A 16,505-nucleotide genomic window follows, 5' to 3' on the forward strand; every position below is an offset into this window, starting at 1 on the left:
GGGTCCACCCCTGCCCCAGCACTGCAGACACATTCTGACCTCCAAATCCTGGGCATTGTTGGCATCTTATCGCAGGGGTTCCATGCTGCTGTCTCCTTATCACAAAGGTTTCATACCTGCTTGCTGTTCCCCATGGGCAGCTCTCAGAGCACTGACTCTTCCTCCTTCACACAGCAGCCATCCACCCCAGCTCCCTTCTCAACACCACCCCACTCTTCTGTAGCACCCTCTTCTCATTGGGTACAGCTGTGGCCTGGTAAAGTCAGCCCTGTTCCCAATCTTTGATAATTGCCCAGCTGCAGCTCCTTAGGGGTGAGATTACTTTCTGCACCATCTTTATTTTCTTATATTCTATCCCCTACAGGGCATTGTGGTAAAAATAACAGAGAGCAGGTCCCAGAACTCTAAACCACAAAGCAGGGAGTTACAGAGCCAGGCCAGAGCAGAGAGGGGGCACCCAGGGTGGCAGGGACACTGCCAGTGACACAGCCCTGCCACCCCACCTGTGTGACACCAGGGACACGGGCCCTGTCACCTGGGCAGGGCCAGCACCCCCTGTCACCCAGGCTGGGCAGGGCCAGCACCCCCTGTCACCCAGGCTGGGCAGGGACACTGGGGAGAGCCCCCAAACACAGGGTGAGGACCTTCAGAGCAGTTTGAATGAACCCAACCCGGGTACACACAAGGACAGCTCGTTCCCACCAGCCAAAGCCCCGGAGCTGCCTCTGCTGCTTCTCACAGCAAGAAAAACCAACCCCTGTCGGAACTCAGTGCATCCCTCCGGGTGTCCAGAGCTGCCAGGGGGCTCAGAGACCCTGGCACACAGCCCAGAGCACCTGGGGATGTGATTGTGGCCCCTGGAGAAAGGTACCAGCTTTGTATGGGGACCTGAAAGTCACAGAAGTTTAAATAGTAAAATAATAAAATGATCACAGGTGAAAATGTAGATTTTGGGATTTTTGGAATGGGGGTTATGGGGACAAGATGGAGGAACTTGGGCATGTCCAGCCTTTCTTCTTCTTCTTCTTCTTCTTGTTCTCCATTTCCTGCAGTGATGTTGGCACTTTGGGATTGGTTCAGAGTAGAAGTGCAGTAACACAGGTGATGGGTATTGGGAATTAAGTGTAAATATGTTATACGTAGTTTGTAGTACAAAAGGACAACACAGAGTGCCTGTGGCTGCCCTGCTGAGCAGATCTGGGCTGGGCAGAGAGAAAATTTTATAGACAAGAATTAATGAACAACCTCAGGACCAACAAGTGAAGAGCTCAGACTCGTTCTTCATTCACATGGGCTGAAGCAGAGACACCCTGCACATCTGGGGCAGCAATTATCAACCAAATACCAGGGAAATCCCAAGGGAGCAGCCCAGAGCAGAACCCGGGTCAATGATGATAAAACCACTGGTTTTCAGTACACCTGGGAGATCCCCCCTCACTCCCAGAGTTTCCTTTCCCAGGGGTGCAATAGCATGCACTTCCACTGCTGGCAATCACCCTGTTTCAGAGGTTAAAGTGCCATTTTTGTCAGCATTTGCTTACTCCAAGTTGTGCCAGCTTTTGATATTTTTATCAACTTATAATTTACATGTTTTCACCTCTCGCTCTCAAACAAATGCATCATCTTCAACACCATCACTTCCCACTCCACCACAGCACCCCAGACCATGCAGGCCACATGGAAACCTGTCAAATCCCCTCAGGAAGGAAAGGGAGCAAAGGAGAAGGCGGCTTTAAATAGCAGGAAATTATTTTCTCATTAAGCAAATAGATGGGGTGTGCCAAGCCAAGAGTAATCGTGGTTCCATGGGATGGAGGTTGAGCTTGAGCGGCTGAAAAATTGGCCTTGAGGAGGAGCTGAAGCCCAGTCCTGCTTGCTCTGCAGGCAAGAACAACGCTGAAGGTACAGCCAGGTGAGTGAGTGCAGCCAGGTGGGAGGGCAGGAGGAGGGGTCTGCACAGCCCAGCACGGAGTGGGACAGGGCAGTGACCCCAAACACAGCTGGGATCCCTAAAGGCACCTGAACAGCAGTCAGGGTGCCACAACAGCCCCACAGGTACCAACACACAGGGCAGTGAGCCCAAACACAGCTCCTGGCCCCAAAGGCACCTGAACAGCAGTCAGAGTGCCAGAACAGCCCCACAGGTACCAACACACAGGGCAGTGAGCCCAAACACAGCTTGGATCCCCAAAGGCACCTGAACAACAGTCAGAGTGCCAGAACAGCCCCACAGGTATCAACACACAGGGCAGTGAGCCCCAAGCACAGCTCTCCTGTTCCCAAAGGCACCTGAACAGCAGTCAGGGTGCCAAACCTGGCACACAGGGCAGTGAGCTCCAAGCACAGCTCCTGGCCCCAAAGGCACCTGAACAGCAGTCAGGGTGCCAAACCCGGCACACAGGACAGTGAGCCCCAAGCACAGCTCCTGGCCCCAAAGGGAGCTGAACAAACACCAGGACATTCAGGGGAAGCTGTGAGCAGGGCAGGGGCTGCTCAGCTCAGGAGAATTTCCAGGGTGCTGTGGCACACTGTGGTGCACAGGACAGGGAACTTGCCAGGGTTTGGGGGCCAGGGCAATACTGAACACAGACCTTCAGCACATGGCCAGCAACAATTAACCTAAACAAGTCAAGCTGCAGTGTCACAGACATCTTTTATGGAAAATCCTTTCCTTAGGGTTTTTCCTCCTGAGGAGCTGGGAGGCCTCAGGAACACAATGCAAACAATGGTTATCTGCTGCTGTGGGATGCAACAGGTGCATCTGGGATTGGTCTCATGGGGTTGTTTCTAATTAATGGCCAATCACAGTCAGCTGGCTCAGACAGAGAGAGCCGAGCCACAAACCTTTGTTATCATTCTTTCTTTTTCTATTCTTAGTTAGCCTTCTGATGAAATCCTTTCTTCTATTCTTTTAGTATAGTTTTAATAGAATACATACCATAAAATAATCAATCAGCCTTGTGAAACATGGAGTCAGGTCCTCTCTTCCCTCATCCTGGGACCCCTGTGGGCACCATCACAGGGCAGGGTCCCAGGGAACCACAGAGCTGCCTGGAGAAGCCTCTCAGAGCCCTGAGCCCATCCCTCCCAGCCCATCCATGCCATGCCATGCCAGCCCGTGTCCCCAGTGCCACCTGCCCAGGGCTGTGCCATCCCCAGGGCGGGCACCAGGCCCCTCACAGGGGGCACAGCCTCGCTCTCCCCACGCCAAAACCTCTCCCATACCCCCAGACCAGGAAAGGCTCTGCTCAGAAAGGTAATTTAAAGGTAATTTAGGTCAGTCTGATGGATTCATGTCACAGCACAGATCGGTTTCCACAGGCTGCATCCAAAAGCCAAAGTATAAATGGAATGCTTGAGGAAATATTATTTACACGTTGTGTTTTCAGAGAGCAGCACAGCATTGTTTTAAAATGATGTTTCTAAGCCCTTTTGATAAACTGTGTATACAAAGAATAAATATCAAGTCAGGTCCGTGACGGCTGTCAGACCCACAGCATTTATTTACAGCAAAGAGGAACAGTGTTTTGACTTCTCCCGAGCAGCCTTTCAGGAAGGGGAGCTTTCTGTGACTTAAATGCACCCAGAAATGCCACATTAGTCAAAGGTCTATTTCCCCACCACGGCAGCAGCATTATTTGGCAGTGACCTCCAAGTGGCCTCTATATTTCAGCAGGGTGGCACCAAGGGCAGAGCCGAAGGCACCACAGCCCCCACAGCCCTGCCCAAACTGCATTTCGGAGGGGTTTTCTCTGCTGGGAGATGGAGGAGCCACCCCTGGGGCTCTGCAATCTCAGATTTCCCTGCCCTGGGGGGCACAGAGCCCCTCGTGTGCATGGGCAGAGTTTCTGCCCTAAAACCCAGCGAGGGAGAGGACACAGAACACAGAGGAGCCGGGCAGGAGGTGCCTGCAGCAGGCAGGGACACAATGGCACCAACAACTCACAGGACAGAGCCTCCGGGGCCAGCAGGGGCAATTTCCATCCAGCAGCACAAACCCACGCTCGAGAGCCAGCAGAGCTCTCCAGAGGGAATGGAGCCCTCCTGCTGCCTCAGGGACACTCCACGGAACTGGAGGGCTGGGTGAGGATCCTGCTCCCCAAGCACACAGAAACCAGAGCAGGGAGCACCTGCCTGCAGGGACACTGCTGGTGCCAGGCAGGGCTTCAAACACAGCTCCCGAGGGGCTCACCTGGGCACCCTGGCACCTGCTGGGGCACCTGACACACCTGGGCTGCGCTCGGTGTCCCTCTGAGGGCACCTGACGCACCTGGACACCTGAGACACCTAATTTTTGAACACAGCATGACCTCATCAGGTGATTGTACAGAATAATTCAGGTGATTGTCCCCTGACACCTGATTCTGTGCTGCACAGCTTGTTCTGCTCCTCACACAGCCCTCACCACTGGCTGAGGCACAAAATAAAGCAGTGTAAATTAATCTTTATCTTCCCATCTTTTATGGAAAATCCTTTCCTTAGGATTTTTCCTCCTGAGAAGCTGGGAGGCCTCAGGAACCCAATGCAAACAATGGTTATCTGCTGCTGTGGGATGCAACAGGTGCATCTGGGATTGGTCTCATGGGGTTGTTTCTGATTAATGGCAATCACAGTCAGCTGGCTCAGACTGACAAGTTTTGTTATCATTCTTTTCTTTCTATTCTTAGCTTAGCCAGCCTTCTGATGAGAACCGTTTTTTCTATTCTTTTAGTATAGTTTTAATGTAATCTATATCATAAAATAATAAATCAGCCTTGTGAAACATGGAGCCAGATCCTGGTCTCTTCCCTCATCCTGGGACCCCTGTGAGCACCATCACACACACTCAAACCCCAAAGTGCCTGCTCCCCACCACAGCACCATCCCCTCCTCCTCCTCCTCTCGTGAGCCCAGGGCTCTGCCCCTTCCCCACACCAGGGTGGGCGAGGGGGGCCCTTTCCCAGCCCCAGCACCTCAGGCAGACCCCAAGGGAGGGAGCTGTGCTCAGCTCCATCTCCTGAGGCAGAAGGGATTCACACCCTGCCCTTCCACATTCCATCCCAGCAATTTGCCACCAAACTGTTCTGCAACGCAGAGAAGGAATTGAAGGGAAACAAGCAGCACATGCTCTCTCAGGGTCATGCTTCCTGGGTCACATCTGGCAGGTTTGATGGAATGCGCTTTGAGAACAGTGAGAACAGTTCATGCCCGAGCCTGGTGGGCAAGGGGCTGTTTGCTGGGTCAGCCTGTTCAAAGTGCAGCTCGGGAGCTGGGAGAAGAAAGCCAAAGCAGCAGAGGCCTCTCTGCAGTTTAATGGGGCTGCTCCAGGCAGAGGCTTCCGGAATATAAATATATAAATGCATGAAAGGTGTGCACTGCGGGCCAGACTGGCTCCCACAGGCTCCCCAAAACCCCTGCAGGTGGGTTCATCCCTGGAGAGGAGCTGCCCCAGCCCCACTGGGGCTCTGCCTGCTCATCCTACATCCCAGGGACACTCAGAGCCAGCCCAGCCCTGCTGAGCATCCCAGCACTGTGCACTGTGCCACTGCTCTCAGCTGGCATGCGAAAAACGCCAATCACTTGCATTTTTTTTAAATTTTAAAAGTTTTATAGTAATAAAATGGTTATAAAATTAGTAATACTATTAGAGTAATAATAATTTGGACAATCTGAATTATGACAATATGAGACAGTAGAGACAAAGAGTTACAGACAGCCCGGGTACCTTTCCTGGGCAGCAGGAGCCCGAAAAAGGCCCCACGTTAACAGAGGATTAACCCTTAAAAGCAACAGCCTGTTGCATATTCATACACCTCATCCACGATGCATAAATTCCATTCAAACACAGGATTCTGGCTGGGCAGTGTCAGCTCCTTCCTCTGAATCCTGACGGCACTTTCAAGGCAGGAAGAAGTTCATTTCTCCTGATAATGGAGCAATACATTCTCTTTCTCTGAAAGGTTCAGGTGTCCTGTGGCTGCTGTCTCAGTGTGAGTCCTCTCTTTAGAAAAAAAGTATCCTACATAGCATAGTTTCTATTTTAACATTTTGTTATAACCTAAAACTATAACACACTACTTAAGAGAATTAATACAGCATCACTTTCTAACACAACACATATAATATTCATTTGAATATTTGCCAAAAGCCAACCATAAAATACACATTTTTCACATGGCACTGGAGCCCTCCTGGGCTGCCACCCCAGCGGGAAAAGGCTGACCCAGAAGTGAGGGAACACCAGGAAGGTTGCAATGACATTTAGGCCTTCAGGCTGCAAAATGCACTTCCAGTGAATCCTCATTGGGGTTGGGGTTTTTAAAAATAAATAATGCAAACTGCTGGTGGCCCAGGAGCAGGAAACAAGAAGTGGCAGGTTGCAGTAAAAGTGCTCCTGGTAATGGTGGCTGTGATTTCAGCGCAGGATCAGAGGCACCAGGAACAGGCTCCTGCCTCCACTGAGCTCATCATAAATAAATAAATACAGAAATAAACCCCAGCACAGAGGCAGCACTCACACAGGGGCTGGAGGAGCCGCTCCTGGGCAGGGGATGTGCCTTGGAGCAGCAGCCAGAACCTGGTTTGTGCTGATCCATAAACCTGTCTGGTTTTCTGGAGGCTGGAAAATGTGAGCAGAGATGGCTCTGGAATGAACCCTGGGCATGTGGGAGACAGGAGAGCAAAGAGAGCAAGAGGGAGAGGGAGAGCAAGGGGACACAGCCTGAGGAATGGCAGGGAAGGATGAGATGGGAGAGGCAGAACACCTGATGGAGCAGAGATGGGAGAAAATCAGAGAAAGAGAAGAGCTGCATAACATTGGCACAGACAGGGATTTGAGACACAACCATAAAACACCACAGACCTGCTGCTAACATTTTCTAACAAGGATTGCACTTGCCAAAGTGTCCCTCAGCCTGTGGCCACAAACTTTGTTGGGAAGGATGGAGGTAAAGAGAGGCAGGAAAACAAGGCCAGAGCATCTCCAGCTGCACTGCCCCACTCCAGCCACAGCAGCCCTGGCTGCCAAAACCCCTCATCCACCTCCTGCAACCTGCCTGGAGCCCCACTTGTAATTCCGCTCTGGAATCTGCTGGCATTGACCCTGCAGTCTGCTGGAGCTGGAATACAAATTAATCCCGTGCAGGAGAGGGCAAACCCACTGTGCCCCAGAGCAGCTCCACCTCCAGCAGCCTGAACCCTGCCCTGCAAAACAGGGGCCAGCCAAGGAATTGAATGTTCCCGAGGGCCAGGCTGAAACGGGGACAGGAGTGTCTCAGAGGGGTGTCATGGACGTATTTTATGAAAAATCCTTTTTCTCCTGAGAAAACCCTTTTTCTCCTGAGAAGCTGAGAGGCCTCAGGGACAGGGGAGGACAGAAAGCACAGAGGGGAGGACAGAGAGCACAGAGGGGAGGACAGAGAGCACAGAGCTGCCACCTCTTCTCTACTCCCAGCACAGCCACAGAAAAGGTTCCTGTCTCTGTAGCCCTGCAGTTTGTGCCTGACACATGGGAAGTGATGAGCAGATAGACTGGAAACTCTTCCAGCACAGACCAAATGTTGCTCGGTGCTCAGCTGAATGTGAACAGCCTGGCCAGGCCACGGGAGAGGGGCAGGAGGCACGGGGAACAGATTGAGCTCACCGAGAGTGACAAGAAACAGGGACACAGCTCACCAACAAAATGCACAAACCCTGCCGGGAGGGCATCCCTGCGAGCCTGGGCAGGGCTGCACGGCCCTCGGCAGCACAGAAACCCCAGGAACCTTAATTTCCAATAATAACTCAGCACAGAGACACAGCAGAGCAGAGCAGAAGCACCTGCTGGGGTTTTCTGCAGCATTCACACTGGGTATTTTTGCAATGCTAAATAAGACCTCAGGAAAATCAAGCTCCATCTCTACCAGGCTGTTCCACGGGCAGACCCAGGCACTTGGCAAGGAGGGGAAAATCAAGTTGACTTTCCCTGGAACAGGAACGGATTGCTGAGCCCGGGCAGTCATTTTGGATTTACAGCAGTGTGGGCAAGGAGAGCAGGAGCTCAGCTGGGAGTGAGCTGAGGGCAGAGGCAGCCAGAAAGGGGAAGGAAAGGGAGGAATTCACCAGGCAGGAGCACCCAGCGTTTGCTGCAGCACTCTGGGGAGTGAGAGCACAGAATCCACCCAAAAAACAGCAGAGCTGCCAATAGGAACAGTCAATACCCAACACACTCACAGCCAGAATGTACAACCCGGCCTGACAAACGCACCCAAGGGCAAAAATAAATGGTAAAAAGCAGCTGGAGAGGGAAGGGGAACCCCAACACTTCCCCCAGCACAGCCTTTCCAGAGCCTGCTTGGCTCCTGTGAAACTCATTAATGCAAATAACAGAAACTGGTTGGAGTTTAAATGAGGGAAAAATCCACAGAACATTCTCAATGGTGGATTCTTTCATTATGCAGCTTCACAGTGTAATTTTGGAGTAGCTGGTCAAGTGGCAATTAACAGCAGAATAAAGAGATGTTAATTCAGCGCCGGCTCGTTTTAGCTTAGCCAGATAATCTGCAAGGAAATTCAGACCCTCGGGGGAAAAGGGGCCTGACAGCCAAGTGCAGAGGAGGGAAAGGCTGCAGAGAAAAACAAACACAGACTGAAGAGCGCACTGTGGGGCCAGGCTTTACACAGCACCCCAAAGCACAGCCCCAGTGCAGAGCCACACAGAGCCCGGGGGCTGCACCCACACACCTGAGCTGGGGGACGCAGAAACCTTGGCAAGGGTTTGGGACAGGGAAAAACAAACAAAACCACAAAACCAACCAAGCAAAAACATCACCAAATAAACAAACCGACCAAAAACTCCTACCAAACGAACCGACCCAAAAACTCCCGCCAAACAAACCAAAAACTCCTACCAAACAAACCAAAAACCCCTACCAAACAAACACCTACTAAAGAAACAAACAACCTGCCAAGCAACCAAAAACCAACCTGCAAAACAAACAAGCAAAACCCTACCAAACAAACAAAAACCCACAAAAACTTCAAAAAAATCTCCACCTCGAGAGTGGAGGTCTACACTCTTCCAGCAGCTTGCCTTCCAATGCTCAGATTTGTTAATGAATAAACAGGAACGTCATGCCTGTTGGAGTGATGCTGAGCTGCTCCTCAGGCCAGCCAGGGGCTCCATCCTGCCCAGCCCAGCAGTGACCTTGGCAGGAGCAGATTTCTGCTTTGGGATGAACTCTCTCCATTTGCCTGCAATACATTTGAGTGTTGGCTCCAATAAAACCAAAATGAGGTTTGGGAGTCAAAATCTGTTAAAACAAATCCTCATCAATTCCATTTAGCACTCCTATTTACAGTGTTGACATGTAATGATGCCCTCCTGAAAAAATGTTTTAATAGAAGAAAATAACAAGTTAACATGGATTAGAAATAATTTTCCCTCAGTTTCCTCTAACTTCTGACTTGTACCCATAAACTTCAGAGTCTCTGAGGCTGTAACAACCTTGGACCACTAAAACCACATTATATTATATTATGTTATGTTATGTTATGTTATGTTATATTATATTATATTATATTATATTATATTATATTATATTATATTATATTATATTATATTATATTATATTATATTATATTATATTATATTATATTATATTAATACTATATTATATTATATTATATTCATATCTATACTAAAGAAAGAGAAAGGATACAGACAGAAGGCTTAACAAGAATGAATAATAAAAACTCATGGCTCCTCAGAGTCCAACACAGCTGGCTGTGATTGGCCATTAAGTTAAAACCATTCACATGTTGGATAAACAATCTCCAGACCCCATTCCAGAGCAGCAAACTCAGCAGAAGCTGAGGCTTCTCAGCTCCCCAGGAGAAAATCCCAGGCAAAGAAGATTTTTTCAGAGAATATGGCAGCGCCACCTCCCAGCTGCCACCCTCTGCTGTCCCCTTAGGGTCAGGAATGAGGGCCCTGGATGCTCACCCATGAACCTGTGTTTGTGCCTTGGGGTGTCTAAGGGATGTTACAGGGGGCAAATAAAAATCCCATCTTCATTACTGGTGTTAATCTAAAGCAAAGCTTTTATATTGCCTGCCAACAGCTCCCTTCTATCAGCTGGAATTTACTTTTTAATTATGCATATTGCTTTTTTTCCATGTGAAACTCCAGACTAGAAATATGTATCTCATTATATTTTACGTTATTCAATTGACCTAAACACAAAGGCATTTTTCTTGAATACTGAGTGCTGATGTACCTTTTTAATTAAAGCTTAAAAAGCTTTTAATTAAAACAATAAATCACAGGCAGCAGGCTCTATCCACATTGTCTCCTGGCCCCGGTGTATTTTTCCTTTTGTGATCCGATTGACCCAAAAGGTAAAACACAGGTGAAAGGGCTTTCACATTTAATGGCTGCAGTGTAAAATGCTCTGCTCTCTCCCTTCCTTTCCCCTTTCCTTTCCTCCTTTCCCATGCACTAACCAGATATTTTTGGCCCCAAGATTACAACTACTTCTCAAAATCCATAAATTCCACGTGTTCTAAACATCCAGGACTCCCACCAGTCAAGGTTTGTGCTTACATAACAAAGACCCTTGCAATTATCATTTTTAAAGTACCAAGGGGATCCAGTGAGTCGTTCCCTGAACTGAAAATAAGAGTTCATTTGCCGCCACTTTTCTCGTGACAGTTTTCTAAAGGAACCTGCCCTGCTCAGGCTGGAAATAGGAATGTTTGTGTTGCCCCCAGAGCGGGGCAGACAGAAAAGCAGAGAGCAGTGAGCAGAGAGGGGCACAGGCTGGTGGGAGCTGGGGTTCCCTTTATTCTCCACCCCAGCCTCAGCAGCAATATTTGACTGCAGCAGCCCCAAATAGAGCCCTGCATCTCCCTGCTCCTGCGAATCTCATCCTATCCAAGGAGAAATGAAAAGCAAAATTGCAAGGGGAAAAAAAAAAAAAACAAAAGAGAAAAAAAAAAAAAACAGAAAAGAAAAGGCTGGGTGACTTCAAGGAGAAACACAATCTCCCAATAAAGTCGGCAGTAAACTGCGAGTGCTCGGCTGGAAGTGCCAGGCAGTAAAAGCACAGAGCTGCTGGCTCCCGCTGCTGAGATTCCCTCCTGGAGGTCAAGAGCAGGGGGGCACCAGGGCCAGGAGCCCTCAGCTCCTGCTGCCCTCCCAAAGTGTCCGTGCAGGGTCCCCGAGGAGCATCCCTGCCCACTGAGCATCCGTGCCAACTGAGCGTCCCTGCCCACCGAGTGTCCCTGTCCCCTGAGTGTCCCTGCCCACTGAGTGTCCCTGTCCACTGAGTGTCCCTGCCCACCGAGTGTCCCTGCCCACTGAGCATCCCTGCCCACTGAGTGTCCCTGTCCACTGAGTGTCCCTGCCCACTGAGTGTCCCTGCCCACCGAGTGTCCCTGCCCACTGAGTGTCCCTGCCCACTGAGTGTCCCTGCCCACTGAGTGTCCCTGTCCCCTGAGTGTCCCTGTCCCCTGAGTGTCCCTGTCCCCTGAGCGTCCCTGTCCACTGAGTGTCCCTGTCCCCTGAGTGTCCCTGTCCCCTGAGCGTCCCTGTCCCCTGAGTGTCCCTGCCCACCGAGTGTCCCTGCCCACTGAGTGTCCCTGCCCCATGCTCTGCACAGCAAGGCTGGAGAGGCGTTATCTCCCAAACCTCACCCTTCCCTCGGTGCTGTCCTTCCCTGAGCCCTTTCCCTGTTTATTTCAGCTCCCAGTGCTGAGCTCAGCTCCTCTGGGTTTCTGTATCCATCCCTGTTCCTGTTCCGACCCCCAGGCTGGGGCCGCCTGTGTTTGGGAGGAGTGAGAGGGACCCTGAGGGGGCAGGGAGGGCTGGCCTGGGGCAGGCACGGCCCCAGCTCATCCCAGTCCCAATCCCAGCTGTGTTCCCAATTTCCAGCACATCCCAGTCCCAATCCCAGCCCTGTTCCCAGTTCCCAGCTCATCCCAGTCCCAATCCCAGCCCTGTTCCCAATTTCCAGCACATCCCAGTCCCAATCCCAGCCCTGTTTCCAGTTCCCAGCTCATCCCAATCACAATCCCAGCCCTGTTCCCAGCTCATCCCAGTCCCAATCCCAGCCCTGTTTCCAGTTCCCAGCCCATCCCAGTCCCAATCCCAGCCCTGTTCTCAGTTCCCAGCCCATCCCAGTCCCAATCCCAGCCCTGTTCCCAGCTCATCCCAGTCCCAATCCCAGCTGTGTTCCCAGTTCCCAGCTCATCCCAGTCCCAATCCCAGCCCTGTTTCCAGTTCCCAGCCCATCCCCATCCCAATCCCAGCCCTGTTCCCAGCTCATCCCAATCCCAGCTGTGTTTCCAGTTCCCAGCTCATCCCAGTCCCAGTCCCAGCCCTGTTCCCAGTTCCCAGCCCATCCCAGTCCCAATCCCAGCCCTGTTCCCAGTTCCCAGCCCATCCCAGTCCCAATCCCAGCCCCGTTCTCAGTTCCCAGCCCATCCTAGTCCCAATTCCAGCCCTGTTCCCGGTTCCCAGCCCATCCCAGTCCCAGTCCCAGCCCTGTTCCCAGCTCAGCCTGCAGCCCTGGGGTGCTGCTGTCTCTGCCCACCCTGGGGTGCTCACAGCCCCCATGGGGATGGGGTACCCACAGCTGGGCAGGGACAGAGTTCCCGGCTCCACCTTTCACCCCTCACAGCCATGGAAACCTCCAGACTGCTCCTGACTCCTGCTCTCCATCTGCTGCTCCCTCTCTCCTCGGGAAGGGTTTGAGAGCTCGGGAGCTGAGCATGGCAGACTTTAATTAAAGCCTGTGCTCTGACAATGCCTCTCCATCCCTCAGCTCTCAGACGAGACAATTCTCCCCAAACCAAAGCCCTCACAAGCATTGTCTCTGTTCTGCTGTTGAGGAGGATGAGAGAGGCCCAAAGGCCCCTCAGCTGCAGCAGGTGAAATTGTGTTTGCCTTGTTCTGCTTTGCCAGCAGCTGCCTCGTGTTCCTGAGAGCTCCTGCCTGTTCTCCAGGCTGATCCCAATCTCCTGGAATGGCTCCTGCCCACAGCACACGCTGCAGGGCCTGCTGGGGGGGACTGGCATGGGGACTGGGCTGGGATTGGGATGGGGATTGGGATGGGAACTGAGAATGGGGCTGGGAATGGGGCTGGGAATGGAATGGGAACAGGGCTGGGAATGGGGCTGGGAACTGGGAACTCGTCCTGGGGATGCTCAGAGCTCCCTGGGGCAGAGTTAAAGAACAAAGCAGGGATTTGTTCAAAGGAAATCATTCCCTCACAGGACACAGCTTGGGCAGTGGCTCCAGCCCAGCTGGGCTGTGGTTCAGAGATGGAGCAGGAGGAGAGGAGAAGCCACTCTGCTGCCTAGAGGGAGTTCTGTGCATGGAGCAGGTTTGCTTTCCCAGCCTTTTCCGTCCTTTCCCAGCCTTTCCCAGTCCCAGAGGGGCCAGGCAGAGCCTCCCCAGCACCAGGACAGTCCCCCCAGAGAAAGCAAAGCACAGGGAAAACATCAGGACAATGTATTCCACAACAATCCATTATATTATTCTAGCTCTGAACACTTCTTACGATTCCAAAGCTCTCCAAACCCAGAGCTGAACCCAGAGGCTGCAGATTCCCTCAGAAGTGGGGTCCTTTGTCAGCCACTGGCATTTTCTGTGTTCCCACCCCCTGTTCTGCTCACCCAGATCCCTCAGGACTCTTTCTCTCCAGCTATTTGTTTGTGCTCATTTGGGTGGTCACAGATGGCTTTTTCCCTTTTACACACAGGGGCTGCAAAGCAGCATTTCTCCCTCAGAGTGATTTGTGAGAAATAAAAAGCCCCAATGTTTGGTTGTTTGGTAAAGGATTAAGCAGCCAATCAGGCAGTTTTTTTCCAGCAGCAGTTATTTCATCTACAGCACAACAGCCACAAAGAGAGAAAATAACTTGATCATATCTCGGCCCCTAAATAGCAGCGAAAGAGGGTTTGTACTGGAAATCAAAAAATTATTGGTGGAGAGCTGATTTTTATTCAGTGCCTCGAATAGAGAAGATGTAAAAGCTTTTAGGGAATTCAGGGCCAGTTTCTTTCATTGGGATCTGTGGTAAATAAGCAGAACAGGCAGCTCCTGTTGGGACACAAAGCTGCATTCCCCAGCTGCTCCTGCAGTGAGCCTCACCATGCTCACAGGGTTTGGGGCTTCCAACACTCACCACAGCCCTTGGTGCACCAAAACATGGAAATTCATCCTCCCAGAGGACAGAGACAAAGCCCATCTGTGCGGTGAATCCATGTCACTCTGTGTGCAGAGTGCCCTGGGCTGGGGGAGCAGCTCCCACCCCAAACACACACACAGCGCTCCTGACCCCCAAAGGGACAGGGGAGGAACCTGCAGCATCAGAAATGGGCTTTGGACCAGGAAAATGCCTTCTACAGGGAGGGAAATGTCATTTCCACCTGGAACTGAGCAGATAATGGCACTCCTCTGAAAGAAACCGAAGGGCTGGGAATTGCTTATCCCAAAGCTGCTGTGACAGGGACACCCCAGATCCCAAAGCTGTGATGGGACACCCCAGATCCCATTGTGTGGGACAGTGACACCCCAGATCCCATTGTGTGTCACAGGAACACCCCAGTTCCCATTGCTGTGACAGTGACACCCCAGTTCCCACTGCTATGACAGGGACACCCCAGTTCCCATTGCTGCCAGGCACACCCCAGATCCCATTGCTGTGGCAGGGACACCCCATTTCCCATTGCTGTGACAGGGACACCCCAGTTCCCATTGTGTGGGACAGTGACACCCCATTTCCCATTGCTGCCAGGCACAGCCCAGTTCCCATTGCTGTGACAGGGACACTCCAGTTCCCATTGCTAACAGGAACACCCCAGTTCCCATTGTGTGGGACAGTGACACCCCATTTCCCATTGCTGCCAGGCACAGCCCAGTTCCCATTGCTGTGACAGGGACACCCCAGTTCCCATTGCTGCCAGGCACAGCCCAGTTCCCATTGCTGTGACAGGAACTCCCCAGTTCCCATTGCTGCCAGGCACAGCCCACACTCCTGCAGGGCTCACACAGACACTAAACAGCCACAATGAACACGTGCAGCCCCCTGGGCAGGCTGAGCTGGCACTGACAGCCCGGGCAGTGCCACGAGGAGCAGCTGCTGCTGAGCCCTCACAGGATGGTGCAGCGTTCCCTGGGCCTCAGACCTGGGCCAGCAGCACTTCTAAATGCCTTCCCCTCTCAGTCCTCCCCCGCTTCCTTGTATTTATCCTTCTGGGAACAATGAAGTGTGAACAAGTTAAATTTATGGAAGGAAGCACGTAGCTCTGTCTATGCAGTGAATAAACAAGCATTTTGAACTATCATTTTCCTGCTAACTCATAAAAGCAGCCGTATCTGCTTGGTGTGTGCCTGATTTCCACTTGGCTGAGTCCTTCATTGTGTCCCTGGGAACAGCATGGTCAGGGCAGGCAGCAGCCATGGGTCTGTCTGTCCTTGCAGCAGCTTTGGGGGTCTGCAGGGAGGGCAGGACAGCAGCAGCTCCATCCCACCCATGCAGAGACCCCAGAGCACCCCGTGGCACCCCGTGGCATCCCCAGGCTCTGCAGGGCACCCCCTGTGACGGTGCTCACAGGGGTCCCAGGATGAGGATCTGATTCCATGTTTCACAAGGCTGATTTATTATTTTATTGTGTATATTATATTACAACTATACTAAAAGAATAGAAGAAAAGGTTTCATCTCAGAAGGCTGCCTAAGGATAGAATAGAAATAAATAACAAAGGTTTGTGGCTCAGACAGAGTCTGAGCCAGCTGACTGTGATTGGCCATTAATTAGAAACAACCCCATGAGCCCAATCCCAGCTGCACCTGTTGCATCCCACAGCAGCAGATAACCATTGTTTGCATTTTGTTCCTGAGGCCTCCCAGCTTCTCAGGAGGAACAATCCTAAGGGAAGGATTTTTAATGAAAACATGTCTGTGACACCCCCTGGTCCCTGTGCCCAGGGGTGATGGCCACAGAGCCTCTGTTGGGCCACCCAGAGATGAAAGGTGCTGATTCCACCCTCCCTTCACCCTGAATCCCTCCCCAGCTGGAACATCCCAGAGCAGGAACGCTGCAGAATCCGCAGCAGAAGCTGTGGGTGCCCCTGGGTCCCTGGAGTGTCCCAGCCAGGCCGTGGGCACACCCTGACACATGGAGCTGTCCCTGCCATGGCATGGGCTGGGACAGTCCCCACGGTTCCTCCCAGCCCAAACCTCTCTGGGACTCTGATTGCACAGTGCTTCAGCTGTTCTGTAACCCCAGCTGGCACTGGCAGCACTTAAACTGATATTCACACACAGCATTTCATCCTTGCCAGGGAAGCAAAGCTGCTCTCGTGATGGCACGTTTGTTGAGAATGCCATCAGTGCAATGAAAATGCAGTTGTAGGTAATGGCAAAATATTCCTAACCTATGGAAGAAGGGGCATAACTTTCTATTGCCTTAATGACAGGCACTAAAGCTCTGCCATAAAACCTTCCACGAGCTCCACACCACCTCTTTTACAGCGTTAAA

The sequence above is a fragment of the Melospiza georgiana genome, chromosome 8 (assembly GCF_028018845.1).
Source record: "Melospiza georgiana isolate bMelGeo1 chromosome 8, bMelGeo1.pri, whole genome shotgun sequence".
NCBI lineage: Eukaryota > Metazoa > Chordata > Aves > Passeriformes > Passerellidae > Melospiza > Melospiza georgiana.